Source organism: Semicossyphus pulcher, unplaced genomic scaffold, assembly GCF_022749685.1.
Source record: "Semicossyphus pulcher isolate SPU_LCO1_2020_fin unplaced genomic scaffold, fSemPul1.0.p SCAF_3, whole genome shotgun sequence".
Classification (NCBI taxonomy): Eukaryota; Metazoa; Chordata; class Actinopteri; order Labriformes; family Labridae; genus Semicossyphus; species Semicossyphus pulcher.
In genome coordinates this window covers 30068178-30084714 of record NW_027211704.1, presented here as the reverse complement: position 1 = coordinate 30084714, position 16537 = coordinate 30068178, and the positions used below count along the sequence as shown (strand labels likewise).

General features: G+C 40.5%; 1 protein-coding gene across 1 annotated transcript in view; it reads left to right on the top strand.

The window, feature by feature from the left end:
- The first annotated feature begins 503 nt into the window (after positions 1 to 503).
- Positions 504 to 16537, top strand: part of sox13 (SRY-box transcription factor 13) — a 42389-nt gene continuing 26355 nt past the window's right edge. Inside the window, exon 1 of the mRNA XM_069678453.1 lies at positions 504 to 554. The gene's annotated coding sequence lies outside the window, so the exon portion shown is untranslated. The remainder of the gene's footprint in view (positions 555 to 16537) is intronic.

The window sequence follows — 16537 nt, the reverse complement described above, 5'->3', positions numbered from 1 at the left end:
AAGTTGTTCCCAAATTAAGGAGGAGAAGAAACTCTCAATTGATCAGCCATTACTAATCAATAGTCTGATCGATGTGTGTTAATGTGACAAGGAGCCATTGACAGATAATCGTTTTGTTTTTTTAATTGTCCCTCTCTCATACACACAGTCCCCTCAGCCAGCACCTGAATTCAGTCTCTCTCCCTTTAAGTGGGAGGTGAGCGGCAGGGCGCAGCGGACGGTGAGTGTTGGGAACCAGAGCAGCAGACAGAAAGTCACCGGGAGTCAGTGAGAGAGTGAGAGCGGGCTGCGCTCTGTGACTCCACAACATTTACGCGTCGCAGCAGTATTCCGCCTCTTCGTCATCTTACCAATATCCAACACCACAAACACCACCTCCAGCAGCCGCCTCTCTCCACTCTGAACGGACCGGAGCAGAGAGGAAGTCCGCGCTCGTACCGGGCAGCCTCCGTCCCAAACCACCGGTGAGGAATTAACGCGGGAGAGAAAGAGGAGGAGGAGGACGGAAGTTTGTCTGTTTTTCCTCGTGGGGAGCTCAGGGCGCACCGGGACTGGTGAGTGACGGCTTGATCGGTGTCTAATGCACTTATTATAACAACTAAGCCCAAGCTTTAAATGTCACGATGCCCTGCGTGAAGTAGAACTTACTGGAAGTGTTTGTGTCACGCAACATTTGCTTTCAAAACTTCCAAACGTCTCCTACATAAGTAGGTGTGGATCTGTGATGTTGTTACATGTGTTGATCTATCACCTTTAAAGGGACATTGCTTTTAAATTCCCCCCTATCCATGAACTTCTAAAAACTTTTTGCTTTCCTCCATCTTAACCCAAACTCATTACCCCGTTTTTCCTTCCCTCTCTTGTGACATCTTCATTTTCTCCTCTGGATGTGTTAGAAATGGGAGGCTGACAGCGCTGCGGCGCACTGTCAGCTAACACATTATCTAGTGATGGTGGATGATGATGAGGAGGATGATGGTGATGATGTCACTTCTGTTGGCAGATGCAAATGAGTGGATATCAGCAGGTTCACCAAGAATAGGTACAGGCGTCAACGTTTTCCCAAAGACTTCAACACATTTTTCCTCTCCCCCCTTTCACTTCTCCTGATTCGCTTAAGTTTGAGTGCAGCAGAATAACTCTCTTGAATTAGTTGACTCTACAACAGTGTTTGAAGTTGTCATTTTAAAAAGTAACATCAAGCAAACATTTGAATAACACCCTGTCAGCTCAGAGGTGTAGGTTTTGTCAGGTTTAGGATGAGGAATAGTCTTCTTTAAATGCAGCAGAGGAGTAATGTAGGTCAGTAGAGCCGGAGGTCCCAGTCAAGGGACCTTTTAAAGTGTTCAGAAAGGGTCAGAAATAAGTGTCTGTGGTCTAATCTGTGTTCAGTCAATGGTGGGGTTTTGTTTGTGTGAAACAGTTCAGGAGATTGTCAGTGTGAATTCCCGTCAAACACAGACGCACAGCAGGTCCGGGACCAGTTCAGAGGTGACGTCTCGGCCTCAACGCACTGTTTAAAGTATGTAAAGCTCGTGGGCACTCTGTGTCAGCAGGGTCGTACTTAACGGTGAAGTTGTAGATTTGTGTGTGTGTGTGTGTGTGTGTGTGTGTGTGTGTGTGTGTGTGTGTGTGTGTGTGTGCTCGTCTTTACAGTGACTGCCTGCATACAAAGCTGTCCGTCAGTGGGGAGTCCCTGACCTTTCTTTCCGTCAATCTTCTTTCTTTCCTCATTCGTTCTTCGCTCCCATCTTCGCACCCCCTACTGCGTCCACCAATCCTTTTGTTTTCTTTTTCCCATTTTCTTTCTTTCTTTCTTTTCAGAAGGACAGTAATGCATCTTTATATCCTGCAACTTGCATGCACACGCTCCCATCATGCTCTTTGATCTGCAGATGTAAAGCAAGGAGCTTGTCTGTCATCACCATACAGTGTACTGGTGTACTATACATTTCTTCTTGTCTTCCTCTGACACACACACACACACACACACACACACACACACACACACACACACACACACACACACACACACACACATACACAAACAAACACAAACACACACACACACACACACGCACACACACGCACACACATGATAATATCTAGGTGTGGCTTGGCATTTCACCCTTCACCTCTGCACCCCCCCTCTCTCTTTGGAGCTTTGTCTTCACAGGTGAATGGGTTCATGCAAGACGAAAGGTGACCCGGGTGCTCACTCTTTCTCTCTCTCTGTTGCTCAGGTTCAGTGCTATCATGTCTTACTTCATAGCCATAGAATATTCCAGTTTCTGATTGGTTGGCAGATGTGAGACCAAATCAGAATGAAGTTAAGTCCAGGTAACTGAAGCAACATTATTTATCCTTCATATGCAGTTACAAACCAGCTTGTGTCTCCTGTGTGTTACCACTACATTGAAGTAACACAGCCATGCACCTGATATTCTAAAAAACAAATACCAGTGATCTTTAACAAAACTTATTTCTGTTTTGAAGGTTTTCCCAAATCTTCAAGGACTCCTCTAACCATCTGGATAAAAATATATTCCATCTGTTGTGTGATAAAAACATTTTAACCCGTTCACAAGTTGCGAGTTGTTTTTTTCCTTACCTAAACACAGAGGGTAGCCGGTAATAATCCATCTCCTCTCTCCATTTGTACGAACCAAAAAAAAACAAAAAAACAGATGGTTTGAAGAGTCTTTGAGGGTTTTGGAAAAACCTTGAGAACAGCAGAAATTGTTGTTGTGGACGACCTTCAGGCTTTTTTAGATATTTAATTTCAAGAAAATAGGACGTTCAGTGTTATGACTGAAGATTAAGCAACCAGGAGGATATATTGGCCGATATCAGCTCAATGCAGATATCGTATCAGTAAGTCAGCTGTTAAATAAAACATTTCCTTAAAGAAATGCCAATCAGCATTTGAAGATTTTTCTCACCATTCAATGGTTTGTTTATGTATTGTTATTTGTATGTAAAACAAACATTCTATCAATGGAGTTTTTATGTTACCAAATATTAATGTCAGCTTGGCCTCAAAAACTCAGCGTCAGTCTGGCTTTGATACTAAACACGAGCGTCACAAACTTAAGTTGATTCTGAGTTTTTAAACAATGGTTGACAGTTTTGATTTTATTATACTTTTAACTGCTGCCCTTATTATCTAGCTGCATTGTTATAATTACTATAATGCACCTGACGACATTCCAATATAAAAAAATAATGGACTCCACCTCCCCTGTTATTACTTTGTATTCCAACTCCTAGCCATGCATTATTTTAACATATTTATTGTTTAGATTATTTTGTATTGCACTCTAAACGGTTTGTTTGAGCGAGTGTTTAAGTGAGAATTTGTGTGCGCACGTGTGTATGTGTGTGTGTGTGCAATGCCCTACACATCGGATGTCTCCATAAGGGCAACAGAGCAGACAAAGGTTTTTTCCCCTCTCTCCTCCTGACCCCCTATATCCTCTGGACATTGTTTTCTGAATCCTATTGAACCAGGAGTCCACAGGGAAACACCACAATGGAGAAGAATGGTGTGTCTTTATGTCTGTGTGTGTGTGTGCGTGTGTGTGTGCGTACTCCTCATCCTCTCCTTTAGCGCAGTGTGAGGCCAAGCCAATCACAGAGAACAATGCTGGGTTCAGCAAAGCCTTATGATCTGTTTAAATAAAACCCCTCCGGCTGCTTTGTCTCCTTTGGAACAATCACACGAGCTGTGAGGGTTAAAACAGTCAGCTGTTTGACTGACTAATTAACACGCCGACAGTCGACGGTTTTATCCACACTTTGCCTTTGTGAGTGAAACTTCAGACCGGACAGCATAAACACTTGTCATCATTAATTCACTGTTTATTTAATATGTTACTGGGGAACCTGGACTGATGAGTGTCGGGCTGGTTTATTTTTTTTTTATATTTTAACTCACTTCCTGCAGAATCATATTATACACTCACCGGCCACTTAATTAGGTACACCTGAAAGATCTAATGTAATCCAATACACCAGCGCGGCCATAAGATTTGCTTTTATGTTGCCTGTAGTGTACAGGCTTTTTTCTAAGCTGGCACAGACGTGTTAATTCAATGATATTTCAGCGTCAAGGTTATTATTGGTGGTGGGGCTGTACTGATCTGCATTATATCCAGACGTGTCTCTAATATCTGGCCCCCTCATGTGTGTAAATAGGGAGACAAAACATCAGAGACACATATCAGTATAATGTAGTTCAGAACAACAGCACCTTTAACTATGGCCTCAGTAATAAACATCATTGAATTTACACACTTCAGACTCTCAACAAAACAAAAGTCCACAAAAACTAAACTTCATAAAAGCAGAACCCATGGCAGTGCTGTTGTATTGAACTGCATTAGGTTGTACAGGTGTACCTAATGATGTGGCTGGTGAGTGTATAAATATTTTATTGTGTTGCTCATTTTTTCCAAAATGAATTGCAGACTAAAAGTTCAGATAAAATGTAATTAAATGAGATATTAAAGTGTTTTGTTTTCAATTGACAAATCAGTTATCAGCAACAATTTGAATATTGATTAATCATTGAGGCGATTTTTAGCCAAACCTCCGTCCTCAACAGCGTCCCCTGCAATGACTGATTTTAAACTGTGAGTCGGACAGAATGTAATGTCAGCATTTAGATATTTGAAGCTTGAAATAACTGATAAATGAATGAATAATGAAAATTATTGTTTGTTGCAGCCTAAGTGTGTTATACGTGAATAGCGATGTATTTGCCATACTGTGATTTAGCTACTGAAAAAGTTAAATTGTAATCATGATGTCAATCAAATTGTCCAGCCGACAGCCGTCAGCTAAATTCACTGTAATGTTCATGTTTTTAGAGTGGACCTGTTAAAGACAACACTTTTAAGTTAATAAACTTAAAAAGGAAAAACAAGAACTCAAGAGAATTTCTTGGCACATTTAAGAGATTATTTTAGTCGTCCTTGACGACTTTAACAGATTGAAGGGAATCTCTCACAATGCAACTCTCTCTGATTTTAAAACGTTCTTGTTCAACCCCAAATGTTCTGATTTTAATGATTGTGAATTAAAAAAAGAGACAATAGATTAAAAAAAAACTGCTTCGAACTACAAAAAAAATCCTGTTTTAAGATAGTAGCATTTTCAGTTAAAACTGTGTTCAGTATCACAAATATGGGTTTTCTGTTTTCTTTGTCTTAAATGATGTCTTTGGCGTTCTGGACGGTTGGTCATTCTCTCTGTCATTTTCTGCTTCTGCAAACTCTGACAAACATTTTTTTATATGTTCTGATAGTTTGCTGCCAAAAAACAATTCTGAGTTACTGAAAATAACTGTAAGTTTGTCAAAGCCGTGATGGTCTGTTGCTTATAGATGCTGTGAAAGTGGTTGCATCGGTTTGATGAATTCATACTGTTTCTATTGAGGCCTCATAGGAGGCTAAGCTGTTTCTCTTCTCTTCTGTGTCTGGTGAAAGTGGATAAAGGGAGATTATTCAGGTTAATTCTTCACTACATCCTTGATAAGAGTGTGATACCACAGTCAGTCTCTGTGCCTCACAGCGTCCTCTTTTGCATTATGTAACAGCCTCTCCTCATGTTAGGCCATTCTGACCCATGAACATGAAAGTCTGTCCATCAGTGTGGCAAAGACAAGCTCCAGTACATTTGCAGAGATGTTCCTGGTCATCCTTTAAGTGTCAGGACACATCTCCTCTCACGGGGCGAGAAAGAGCAGTAATCCTGAGCAGAGATTTGCCTTCTTTTTATCTTTAAAGATGTTTCCACACGTTGCCTTGGTAGAGTAAAAAAAACATGACTTTAGGAACTTCATAGGAAACACACACTTCCACACACACTTCTACACACACAGTGGCTCACGCTGGGCGGGTTATAAAGTCTCAGTCTTATACTGATGATGGGCCACTTTCAGAGACACCTGGAGACAACTCAGCCGCACGCACAGACACACACGACTCTGCAAGCAGCCACACACACCGTCAAGGTAAGATTCCTGCTTTATGCAGCAAACTCATTTAACAAACCTCACTAATATGAATGAGATTCATTGGCTTCTCTGCTCACAAGGTTAAATATCTTATTGGCGTTTCATGTCTTTGTTTTCTGTGTGTGTGCACGTGTGTGTGTGCGTGTGAAAGCAGTAATGCAGTATACACAGGTTTCTCTTCCTAAAGGCAGAGGATTAAAAGCAGACATAAGTAACTATTTGTAAGCTCTCACTCCGGCCTGTTCATGCTGTTGCAAAGTGCATGTGCGATCTGCCAGCTGTGCTTTGTGTGTGCACTCACTCATCCATGAATGCTGTCATAAGCTCATAATAACGCGGGAGTAAAGCCTGCGCTTTCAGCCATGGCAGGCTATTTATCAACTGCTGTAAATCAGTTTTGACGAAGAAAGAACGGAAGCATCCTTGAACGCTGCCCTGCGTTTCTCATGCCACTTCTGAACACTTTCTAATCCTTAAGAAAAAAAAAAACAGCTCTTGAGTTTTCGGAACTTTTTCCTCCGTGTTTGCACGCCTGTTTTAAATGCACGGGTGGTTCTTCAGCACGCGATCTCAGAATGCAAGCTCCTACAGGACTAAGGTGTGTTTCATTAAATATAGAGTTGAGTGGGAAGCTTTTGTTGGGAAATATGCACCTTTTTTTATTCTGATGTTTGTCAAAGCAGCATAACTACAGGTTCCTTTTGTCTCATTGTTCCCATTATGTTCGTCATATAACGGCCTTGTATTGTTCAGCACTCAAGACATGAATGAGCAGGTTTATATGTGGCAGTGAAATACTGAGAAATCTGCCTCTTAACCCTTACCACCCTGAAATAGAAAGGATCCGCCTGTGCCTGCATGGGTGTTTTAACTTATTTAATGTAACGTCTTGAAGTATTTTTCTCATGCTTTATTTCCCTAGAATCTGACTAACCTAACCTTGTGTCAGTAAAAAAACTATTTTGCATGTAGAAACACGGTAAACATTTTGTTTCTTGATTTTGAAGTTATTTGAACTTTGCACTTTAAAAAAAAAAAATCTGCTTTTTTTTAATCTAAGCTTACCAAGGTGTTAGAGAGCCACGATTTCATACTGTGGAGTCATTTCAAATGCTTCACATCCCTTAAATCTGTCCAAGCTAAAGGTGATGTAAGTCTTTTGCCGTTATTATTTTAGGTCAGTTTAAATAGAAAATACTGTATACAAATAAGCTCCCTGATAGCTGCACATTTTCACTGCATATAACTCAACAAAATAATGGCATCAACTATCGTACGTTAACTCGAAAGACAGAAGCCTTAGCGTTTAGTTGCGAAAAGAATGAATGCTCTCGCTATTATAGTTTTTATTTGGGATTAGGATTCATGTAAGGAAAATGATCTCAGGAGATAATTTTTGCCTGGCTATGAACTTTCATAAAAAAAGTGTAATTGTGTTGGATTGAGACATAATAAAGATATCATGACATAATAGGGTTACAGTCTGTCATTTTAAACAACAGTGACAAAGGGCCTTTTAACAAGTTTCAGCTGCTTCTTACTACTTTTTCAGTGTTAGCCAACAGATTTGCATCACCATCAGAGAAGAGGGCTCAAACAGATGCTGTTTTGTTCACTGTGACTAAGGATAAAGGTATGATCGGCTTGTTGCCTTTCCTTTTTTTGCAACCAATTTGTTTATTTCTGCACAGATCATGAGAATTCACAAACTCTCTATTGATACACGAGCTTGGCTCACACAAATAACAACATACCAGTTTCCTGGTTCATTTACATGACTTTCCCCTGAGCCCAAACAACACCACTCCAGTTGTCAAATGAAACCATAAGACTCCCCCTCTATACCTGCCTGTTCTGTGTGTGTGTGTGTGTTTGTGTGCACGTTTGTGGGCTTATTTGCAAATGACCAAAGGCCGTTTGTTTGCTTTACTGCAGTCCAGTTGCATGATTTGCATTCCCTTTCAAAATTAGTGAAATCTAAAGCGACAGTAGGCCATTATGTGTCTGCTTTGTATAAGTTGGTTGCTTGTTTGAATCTGACAACATTTGCGGCGTCCATGCAACACATAAAACACGTCTGCTCTGACACCTATGTGAACTGATATATGATTATGACCCTATCATTCATGCTGCGTTTATTAGCCAATAAAGGTGTTTATTTTTTCTACATCTCACTCTTTCAGTGAAGTAGTCTCTGACAGACCTCATCCAAAAAGCTTAACATGTTAAAGGCTGGAAAGTCATCTGTTTGTCCTGAGTAAGTCCTGTGCAGTGAGACAGTGAGATATCTCCCTCTCTGTCATTTTGAACACCTTCAGTTAAGAATATATTGATCAATTCTATAAAGGCACCAGGGAAATAAACACACATTGCAAAGATGTATTGTATCACCCTGTCACAAACAACAGGAAAACATAGTTGAGATGGAATACGAGCATTATACACCGTCCTGCTTTGTGTCGGTTACAGACCAAAACCTTTTAAATGCAGCTGACTGTTGTTCCTCTGCAGGCAGATAAGGATTGTTTCCCCGTGTTTTAATTCTTCTTCATGTGTCGACGTTAGCTGACGTGTAGCACAATGAAGGAGAAACCACCCAGATAAATTTCACCATGTGGCATTTAACTACTTCATCAGGCTGTCACCTGTAAATACAGAGACCGGTGCGGAAAACAAAGCTTAACTTCTTCCTTAAATGTGTTTTGTAGTGTTTAACAAGAAAAGGCACACAATTTAAAAAGTCGAAATATACGTAGTAATTTTATTTTATCTTTTTAATAATTTAACGTTTTACGACCCCTGCCAGCATCCCGTGATGTGATGTGCGTGCGACAGTTTAAAAACCCTTGTGTTTAATCCGTAACAGAGAGAACATCATTCACCTTAGTTACTCAAGTTGTCAAAGTAAAATGTTAATTTTTTTTGTTTCGTTTCAATGCTATTTTGGGTAATGTAAGGGTGACACTGGGGTTGACATATTAAGTCTAGGCTGTAGACCGTAGACAATTTTTACTTTGGTCAAAGGATTCTATGGTTTTTTTTATGCTATGATATATTATTGCTCGATCGCTTTTGGACTATATTGTGCAAAATTTAATGAGAACATAAAAAAGAGTAAAACATGCAAACAATTTCCAGAGTAAAAGCACTAAATTCTGTCCCACAGTAAACATTTCTTTCATTTAAACTTTGATGCTTTCTACCACCTTTGCTTTCCCCGCTTTACATCTGAGCAGATGACCTTGTCTTAAGCATTAAAAAAAGCAGTTTTATTTGTTTTACTTTTAAAAATACTGAGTAAGAGTTGTTAAAGTTAAATAGGAAGGAAATAGTGCAATTGTGTAGGACTATTTTCAGCGGAGGATTTATCGAATAAATATAATATAAAATCAATTCAATGTTGGTTTTTGTGTTTTCATAAGAAGAGGAATCACCGGCCTTTTCCTCTGAGAGTTAGCCGGGGGAGACGGAGGAAATGCTTCATCCTGTCTGTCTGATCAGTCTGGTCTTCACCCGTATGTCTTCAAAAATCATGTATGTTGTGACCTAGAGGAAAGTGTTGAAATGAAAATTCTTATTTAGGTTAAGAAAACTTTTTTCCCAACTATTAAACCATCTGTATCCAAAAGTGTGGTTTTAAGCACCGATCTGAGGCCAGTGGGGTCAGCAGAAACAAGTTGAACTCAGTATTGACATATCACCACGTTTGAGGTTGATATAATGTACTTGTTAGTCAACAGGTGTTTTTTACACAACCAACTTCTTGTAAACATTATAATTGAATCTGGTTTGTGTCCACCAGATGAACAGAAGTCCAACCTTTATGCTCTGTTTTTGGTCTCATCCAAACTCCGAACCCCAAACTGCTCCAGAAGGCATCGCCGTCGGTATGTGATCGTGCATGAATGATTAGATCCTGATTGGAGATCGGCACTTACATAGCAGCCTCTGCCATCAGTGTATGGATGTGTGTGTGACAGGGTGAATGTGACGTGTAGTGTAAAAGCTCTCTGAGTGGTCTAAAGACTAGAAAAGTGCTGTACAAGTGCAGTCCATTTACCATTTAGCTGAAACTTGCTACAGCGCTTCACAAAGCCAAGGAGGGCTGCACATTAAGTTCTCATTTCTCTGTAGGTTTATCGCTACAAGTGACCCCTTTCACATTTAATTTTTATCAAATATTGATTACAGCCGACTTGAATATGTCCCTATCCCTAAATAACCTATTGTGCAGCATTACTGTTCCTTTTTTCTACTTCACTCGCTGCTTTCATCTTTCTCGCTGCTTCTTGAGTTGACATCTCTGTTTGAATTGACTGGCTCTTGACATTGACTCTTTTGTGAGTGATTGACTCTTTTGAAAGTGCTTCATGAACACTAACAAAAGAGTCAATGGATTAAAAGACATTTTTTTCCACTAGTGTTTCTTCTGTGTGTGTTCCCGTTTGCAGACTTTATACAGATATCTGCTGTGCAGAAGTCAGCTGTGTGGGCCGGGCCAGGCGGCGTGTCATTACGGTGGTCAACTTCAGACCTGATCTCCAGCTTATTGGAGCTGGTTAAGACCTATGGCACTAAGTTGTTTGTAGCATAAGCAGCTATACTTGTGAAACCCATGCGAACACACATACACACACACACACACACACACACACACACACACACACACACACACACACACACAAATACACACACTGCGAAGACCTCCTGCCGTTTCTCAATGCTGAGGCGAACAGGCCCTCAGCAGAATCACCTGTTGTGTTCCTTACTGCTCAAAGGCGTTTCCATAGTAACACCTTAGAGCCCTGGCCCCTTGGTCTATAAGACCCTCAGCAAACATAGACCCCCACCACCACCATTACAAACTCCATAAAACACACTTGCACGCACACACACACACACATACGATGCACACACGTGGGTGCTCTCAAGAAGCCGCAGTGAATGGAGCGAGGATATAAAGTGTGCCGGGCTAAAGGAGAGAGCACATTGTGAGGGTCCGGCCTCCTTTGTCTGAGCTAGCCTCAAGGAGTAGGGGGTGGGCAGGGTGTGGGGGTGGGGGGGCTTTGTGAAGAAAGAAGAAAAAAAAAAGTGGCCTTCATACGCATCCTTTCTTCCCTTTCTCTTGTTCTATCTCTTTATTGGGAGTGTGTTTTGTCTTCTCCCCCCCTCTCTCCCCCCGTCCTCCTCCTCCTCCTCTCTGATAAATGCCACAGTAGCCTTTCGCTAGCCGCCACAATAGACGACCTGTTTCGGAGAACGAGAGGGGGGGAGAGAAAGAGGGATGAGAGGGAGGGAGGCATGAAAAGAAAAATGGCTGCCTTTTAACCTGTGCGTCTGAAAAGCAGAAGAATAAAGCGGCCATGACTAAAGCCAGAGTCCTGTTCTCCCCTCTTTTCTCTCTCCTCCGTGTCTTTGTGAAGGGCGCAGTTGTGTCATCAGCCTATTTATACATCTTATTTAGAAAGCCTTTGACAGAGAGAGAGAGAGAGAGAGAGAGAGAGGTCAGAGTCAGAGAGAGGCTTATGCAGTGCACTGGAGCAGGATGGAAAAACAGACATATACACCATCAGATATAAAGATCTGATAAAGAACATACAGTCAGAACTCTTCTTTGCAATTATTTATTTCTGATGTTATCAGCTGTCACTGACTCTTTTTTTGGGATACTTAACAGACATTTAACTTCAAATAATCTAGAATATAAATTTAAGTAAAAGTTCAGATGTACGTACATGACAGGTAACAGTACTCGGGGTGAAGAATGCCCTTTTAAGCAAATATATTTTTATAGTACTGTATTGCAATGCGTTAAATATATATATTTAATGGTGTATTTTTATACTGCTGATGATATGGTTTAAAATAAACAAAAATCTAAGTTTGCAAACTTAGAATTAATAATGAAAGTAAACATAGGAGTAAAGTAACTGGTAAAGATGCTCCTGCATTGTTGTTAAACAGGAATTAAAAGTAGCTTCAAATGTAAAACTCAAGTAATGAGGAGCTCAAAAGGTAACGTGTGGAGATGTTGAACTCTCGTAGTGCTGTAAGTGTTGTTTATTAATGGATTCCTGTTAGGTTTGTGTTGCAGCTCTGTTCAGGGATCACTGACATCAAGGTGTCAAAGTTGTTACAACATGAAATTCTAAAACAACCCCTGTCGCTGAACGAGCTGTCATTATCACATTAGACCTTTTTTTTAACCGTCCTATATTTATTTTTATTGCATGCTTGTTGAGTTTTCCGTACATTGCACCACACACTGTGAACGCTTGGCTTACACATTACAGTGTTGTGTCTATAATAAAATATTAGATGATGTCAAGGCCTTGGCAGCACCGGAGAAATGATTTGTTGTCACAATTAGGGGAAATATTTTCCACAATAACATTACAGCTTACACCAGCTACATGCCAGCTAAAAATAACATCAGAATGAGGTTTATCATACAAGGAAATTGTCATGGTGTAAAAACAATGAAGAGAGAATTAGAATAAAAACAAAGCTAGTAAACGCCTGAACTACTACTGTCATGGATCTTAATTAAAAAAATAAATAACAATAAAAATAGAAAAGTAAAAACATTATTATATTAAAATAATTAATATGCGCAGTGCTTTGTTTGCCAGGCCAGTGTCCAGTTCAACCAGCAGCTCCGAGCTTGGCCCAGGTTTAAGTCCAGTTAGGTCACAGACATAGACAATGTTACCTTATGTAATAGATAGATAGATGTCTTGAATGATGTCCCGAGTATGCGCTACATATATGAAAAGGACCTCTTGAAAAAGGCCACCATTGATGATTGGTTTAAGACCTTGGTCTCTTGGATGAAAGTCCTGCTTGTGTTCCTGTTAACACCAACAGCTGACTTTATTGGCACAAAGTAACAATAAGCTTCACGAGAGCTTTCACAGAGGCTTATGCTCTTTACATATTGTAATAGTTTTAGTAATAATGCTTTTTTCTTGACTATATTTTCTCAGAAGTTTTTATGATTTAACAGTCGTGAGTTTGATGTTCAGTGGCTTTTATTCTGTAGTTTTTTGACGCAGCGCTCCCCTTTTTATCATGTAAAAAGTGAGCCATGTCATGTTACCCGACCACTTGTCCTGTCGTATCGTTTCTTGTTGACACTGAAACAATAATTCTCCCGAAAATCACAAACAACCTGAGCTTGAAAGCAGTGCATTAAAGCAGCCGCAGTCTCTGCTGTCTGGAGAGGCTGTGAACTCAGAGCAGTGCACTTACCTCCAGTCTCACACCTGTTGACTGGGAAGATTACTGAACACAGTCCTCCGAATGTTTTAGATATCACTTATAAAGTCCTTGTTTTTTTTTTTGAAGTGATGTTTCTGTCCTTTTAAAACCATCACAAGTAGTTGTGCCACGCGACTGGACAGGCACGTAAACCTATGAAGACGGCTCCATGTGACAGGGCTGCTCCCCAAGTCATCTCTTAATACTGTTAGAGGAAAAATTAAAAATAAAACTGCATTGAATCCCTTATTCTGCTGTAACCACAGTTAATTATGTGGGTTAATATGCTGCAGCTGTGGATTTCTCTGAGTTTGGACATCAGTTCATTTGTACTACTCATGAGGTCACCAGGCATCATGACTGGATGCAGATTCCTGACTCAGATGCAACCAATAACTGAACCCGTATTTGTTATTGTTAATATCCGTTAAAGGGCAGTATATTGAGGAAGTAATCTTTACTCAGTATCACCTTATCTTGGTTTTGAGCTTGACTTGTTCCTGTGTCCGTGTTCTCAGTCTCTCTAAGTCCTGCCCTTGTCTTGTGTGTCTGGACACACTCTGGACTTGGTCACTCGGTTTAGGTGGTTTTGATTACGACACTAGTTACATGCTCACCAGTTTTTGCTTTTTTATCTTTTGCATGACTGATGTTAAAAGGGAAACCAAAAAAGAAGCCGTTGCAATCTGCCACTTTTGTAGACACGCAAGAACACTGCACAAAGAGATGAACCAACCAAAAACCACATGCCTGCCAACTTTGTCATGCAATAGAACACAGAGGAAAGTACTGTTGTGTGCTCGGAGTACGCCATGGTGGGAATTAGTGATTGTTATTTAAATCTTCAAAAAAAAGTCATATTTCCTGCTTTCTCTTCATGACTGTGCTATTTAACAAACGTAGAAACTGAAGTTGCTTGACAAAAACCTGCAGAGAGCTTAAAAACAAAGCCTGACTGAGTCCTGTATCAATGGAACGGGCTGCAGCCTAAAAAAGAACCTTATCTACACGATCTCCCGACAACAGCCTAACGTCTTAGGTTTTATTAAAGAAAACAAGCCGTGGTCAGGGGTGAGTCATATGCAGTCTGTTTGCTGTAAATCCTTTTTGAAAATTAAGCCGATCAGTTCTGCAACAGATAATACTGCAGGGAGGAACAAATACATGAACCCAGCTGCTTCAGTGAAGAGCAGAATACTTCAGTCCATCTCATGATGCTGATGAGTCCAGTTCTCCAATCTTCATGGAAATCTTCTTAAACACTAACCGTCCAAATCAGCCCAGGTGTGCAACCATGTACAAATAGTCTAAAGACAACTTAGATAAAAAATCTTGATCAATCAAACCAACCTGTGATCTAATGCAAAAACTAATCTTTAACATTCCCAGTGCTACTGTGGATGGTAAGTGCACATTTGTAAGATGAGAAGAACAAATTGTCACGTTACTCTTAAACAATAAATAATAAAGAATGTATTTCTATAGAATCGTTAAAACCTAGACAAGAGGTTTATGCAGTTTAAGGGCCTGTGTCCACTAACAGCGTTTTTTGCGCTGGCAGCGCCCACAGCCTCAATTTCCAAGTGCTTCTCACCGGTGCTACCTGTTGCTAGGTTACAAAAATTGTCTGTTAGCACTTCGGCTTCCCTTGGTATTGACCCTTAAGGCCCCGTGTCCACATAGCGCCTTCTTCTGTCTGTATGCTCTGTAAGTATATTTGCTTTTATTCAAGGACATTTTACAATGAAAACAGCAGCTCTAGACCTGGAAATTGTACTCTTGAAAAAAGGAAAGTATTAGCCTCTCCTCCGTCCATTATTGTTGACAAAGTTGATATCCGAAGTCCCGCCCCTTCTTGATTTTGATTGGTAGGGGTGAGGGAGAAGTGACATTGACGAGCATGGCGGTGTTCCAAAAGATTAACTATTTTCAACTGAGAGCGCTGTGAGGGCAGCGACAACAAACAGCTGAGGCAGAGGGTGTCAAAGTGCGGAAAACGCTGAACTGCATTGTTTTTTTTGTATAGAAAGTAGGTGCTGCCAGCGCAACAAAATAAAAAACGCTGTTAGTGGACACAGGCCCTTATAAACCAAATAAACCAATTGGATTTTTTTTTTCATTTTATTTTGCAAAATAAATAAATAAACACAAAAAGACATTTTGGAGTAAACATTAATGCAAAATTGTAAAAACTTGAACAACATATTTCTTTCTTCTTGAACAGTTTTTAAGTCTTTTGACAGTTTTATCTTTCATATTTTGTCAGTGCTTACATTGCTTACTTTGCTGGCCTTAGCAAAGGGCATGATGAGGAGATGCTAGTCTACATAGATAAGAGTCTTTTTTACCATCATTATCTGGAAAGCTTGAACCACACAACTCCAAAGTTTGGGTTTTGTGAGGCTTTTCTTGCTCAACTTGAAAGTTCCCGTTACACTCTGACTCTATTTCTCACTGTAACCAACTGTGACTTTTCTAAATTAGATTTTCTCTACCTGTAACTCCTCTATAGCTCTGCCTCTGCTCTCCGGTGAAAGCAGGACTGGTGTCGCATTTTATTAAATTTAACTCCACTGTTTTTATCCTGTTCCGCGTCTATCTGACAAAACACTTTTTGTTTGCTTGTTTTCCCCCTGGTCATGCATTAACTAACACAGGGTGGTGTGTGTGTGTGTGTGCTGACGAGTGGACGCACTTTTATTCATCCCAAACACATCCCTCCGATTTGAAATGACCCCTGACACACAACTCTAAAATATATGGAGCTCGTTTTACTAGCTGCCCTTCCCCTCAAACACAAACCTTCTTTTCATCAGACACTGAAACGTACGGCGTGTCAATGTTCCACATCCGTGTCAATTCATTGGCCACTGACTGAAAGAGTCAGCAGCACACTTATTACTGCTTCATCCCTTGTTTTGTTATTTCTTAAGGAAACTTCTTCTGATATAAGTCTAGTATTAATGGAGTATCAGTGAAATTAGATGTGTGAGATAGAAATGTGTTGTAGTGTGTATTCTCGTGTGTGTGTGTGTGCAGTGTTGGGGCCTGCGTGGGGCAGCCCCTGAACTCCAAGAGGAAGAGGGGAGTAAAATGTCGTCTTTGTGATGTCTCTATCAGTCGATCGCAGCGCTGGAGTTCCCAGCTCTGCTCTTTGTGCGACGAAGTGACCGGCGACCACAGAACAACAGCACCTTATCAGGGCTTGTAGCTCTCTGTACTCGCTTCTCAGACACACACACACACACACACACACAC